Below are 3,616 nucleotides of genomic sequence, written 5' to 3'. Positions count from 1 at the left end.
CACAGGAATTACTGACAGCGAGACGCCCACCACACACTGCACGGCCTCACGGGACAGAAACTCTCTACCCGACTAAGCTTAGAGCTGCCCCCGTCTTAGAAAACCCACAGCTCCAAGTGAATTCCTTTCCCTTTTTAATCCAGAGGCTGTTTCTGAGCCATGGTTCATTTTAATTTTTAAAACTGAATGTTAAAAATACTATTACAATTTGTCCTCAACACAGCTGTTGGGGACACGCCTCCTGTCGGCTGTCACAGGCAGCCACAGGTCCTTGTCCCTGACGATGCCTCTCCTTTCCCTACCAGCCTCTCCCTGCTGCTTTTGCCAGAATCATCACATAGTTGGAATCGGAAGTTTTCACCTTTGCTGACTGACCTCTTTCTCTTTTTGTGGCTTCATAGTCCATATATATATATGTTTTTTTTAAGTGCTGAATAATAGTCCATTGGCTGGATATTACTGGTCCTTCTCAATCATGCATTTGCTTCTAAGGTCACAGGCTCCATCTAAATGTGGGATGTGAGTCCTTGTCCCTTGCTCGATTATCTAGGTGGTCTCTGACTAGCTCATTCATAGAAGATAGCAGAATTGATGTACCAGTTTGCACTCACAGGCTTCGAAAGATTGGCAGCCTCTACTTCCTGTCACACCTGGTCTAAAGGAAGTGGCCCACCAAGCAGTGAGGCTGACAGAGCTTGAGTGGGCTGGAGAGGTAGGGCTTGTTCTGGATGTCCCAATTGTAACAGGTCCAGGTTTCATGGACTCCGCCCCCACTCCAGATACTGGAACTACTAATCCCATCAATACCAAGGAGAAGCATGTTGGGACGTGAGGGTGGAGCTGAGTGGCCAGGTTAGGATAAAACCGGACATTTGGGCTCTGGGGGGTTCTTGGCCTGGTGGTTCGCGGCTGGTCGTTGGCTCCAGTCAGCAGAACTGGTTGTTTAACTTGTATTTCTCTCCCTCTTTCCCTGGGTTGTTGCTTTACCTTGTAAATAAATCCATTATTGAACCTTTTTGTGTGTGTCCGTAGTATGATTGAATCTTAAGCGCGTGGGTGAGGACCCACGGACAGGCAACCCGATTCACATTGGGGTGCCCTGTAACACAACCATTCCAACTGAAATGCAGGCCTATGAGTAAGACGCCAGAAGAGACTTCAGACTCCTATCTAGCTGACCCCAGGTGACAACTACCCATTGAGCCACTAAGGCTTGGGGTGTTTACTCAGCAGTTACAAGTAACTGCAGCTGGAAGTAATGGTAATCCTACTTCAGAGGACTGTTATGAGGGCAAAATGAGATGTTTTTGGGTTCTAAATCCCATATGTGCAGCCTGGAATAAACAAGCCTTCAGGGGCCTTCCCTGGTGGCACAACAAGTTAAAGTGCAGCACTAGGAAGCTGTCTGCAGCCACGGCAGCACAAGTTCGATCCCTGGCCAGGGAGGTGACCCACATGGCTCAGCAGACCTCTCCTGTCTTGCCTGCTGCTCCCCTCAGTAGTATATTTCAGTAGATCTCCCTGTCCTGCTCCCCACTCTATAGCGAAATCTTTCACCCCCTGCACCTCTGGCCTACACTCCAGTTTTTGTGTGTATAAATAAATAAATCTTAAAAAAAAAAGTCTTCAATCCCCTTTCCTTTCCATGAATTGTATGGATTTCCAAAAAGAGGTAACTCTCAGTGTCATCACCTAAGGGAAGGAGGGTAAAGGTGGGCTCTTTGCTGGATATTTAGAATTTAAAGAGCTCCCCTTTCTTGTCACCTTCTCACTCTAGTTTCTTTCTTTCATATGCTATTTAAAACACAGCCAGATCTTTCAGACTAAGAATACCAAATTCAGCTTTTGTGTTTCAGACAGAAAAATCATTGGCTTAGTATGGACTCATGGTAATGAACATTGAGTCTCAGAAGTTGAGAAAGACTCAAAGCAAAATTCATAATTAAAAAGACTCAAAGCAAAATTGATAATTTTTGGGGTGTATGTGTTTATGTGTAAAACAGTGTGTAAAACAAAACTTTACATATTTATCATACCATGCAAGCATGATAGAAATACAGGTATTTTTTTGGCAGGGGTTGGGCGGGGAGAGAAGTTTAAAAAGCACATGGTTACCTATAGTTATAGTCTTGCTACATTTGACTTTATACAACATCAAAATTCAAGTTTGATTTTAACCAAGCAGAAAGTGGATAATGGAAATGCCTTTTCCTTCTGGCCCAAGGAATTTATTTCATTCCCGTGATCTCCCTGGAAGTCAACCTTTTATTACCTTGATTGCTAAGGTTGTGTTTCTTGCTCATGACGCCACGCATCCTGAAAGACTCAACAGCAAGGAATTTAGATTACCTTTCTACTTGCCCCTTGAATTCTTGCAAACATCTTATCCCTAATAAGCAAAAAGTTTTGTCTCAGAGTCTGAACAGGGTCATATTGTCAAATACCTGGTCAATTAAGTTGAGGGTGGAAGGGGAGTCAAATTAGATGCCTGACAAGCATAGATAAGGGAATTGGTTTATTTTTACTTTTACATTTCGATCTTTAATGTGGTGTGGACACAAAGTTACAGTTTGTTATCATATGCCCCAGGATAAAAACCTCTGGAACTTTCTAATTACAAGGTTAGAAAGGTGCAGTGGAGTAGGTTTCTGATGTGGGTAAGGGAGAGGTGGCCAGTCTGAGTGTCTGGTGACATTCTGCAGTGAGTTCCAGGAACAGAGTGTTACTTGGAAGGGGAAGTCAGCCTATTAAGGAACATCCCTTTTCTTAGGAGAATGCAAGGGGCTGGTGCTTTGGATTTTATGTGCAAGTCCTTATCTCTCTTGGACTCAGTCTCTTGCCATTCCTTATGCCATGAGACTGAAGTATGGACTTTTTTTCTGGCTTCTGCCTCCCAGTCTAGTTGGAATTCAGAGACAGTTGGGGCAACTGTTTCCTTTGCATTTCAAAGCTCTTGGAGGAGGTGCGACTGTATGTGAGGCTCTAGAAAGCCTGTTCTATAATTACTTCTTGATTCGCCTCTGGGTGTGCAGTACATGTGCCCAGGCGTATGTGTGTTCACGTGAGAGTCTCAGAGCCTGAGTGATCCTCACCCTGATGACACGAGCCAGAGAATGCGGGTCTACAGCAAACGAGTAACAGTATTTACCCCCAAAGTCAAATGAAACATCTCAGAGCCTGGAGTCTTTGTCACTAGAGACAAACCTATGGTCAGAGATGCCACCGCGGACGCACCCAAGTCAGTGCAATCACGACGCAAATTAAGGAGAGAAGCTTGAAGCCTGGCAGCAGGGCGGGGGGGGGGGGGAGGGTTTTGAACCCCAAGTGCTCCTGCCTGGAGTTCCTGGGTGACCCCCAGCACAGGTTCAAGAGGTGGGCAGTCATTTGACGGCAGGGAGTAGAGTGTGGGCTGGGGATCCGGGCGGCGACAGATGCCTGGAAATGGCTTTTGGGGGACAGGCATGCCTCACGTGGGCTTCCAGTCCGAGCCCAGCTTCCCGAAACCCGTTGCGCCCCCATGCCAGTAGCCACAGCACGTGTCCCGTGCCGGCGCCGCGGGACTCCGGCCCTCATTCTGCGCTCCCCGCTCCGGTGCCAGCCATTGGCTGGGCCTTCT

This window comes from Condylura cristata, unplaced genomic scaffold, assembly GCF_000260355.1.
Source record: "Condylura cristata isolate star-nosed mole 26May11 unplaced genomic scaffold, ConCri1.0 scaffold00012, whole genome shotgun sequence".
In the NCBI taxonomy this organism is placed as follows: Eukaryota; Metazoa; Chordata; class Mammalia; order Eulipotyphla; family Talpidae; genus Condylura; species Condylura cristata.
The sequence above is the reverse complement of the archived record's forward strand: the minus strand, read 5'-3'. Positions refer to the sequence as shown.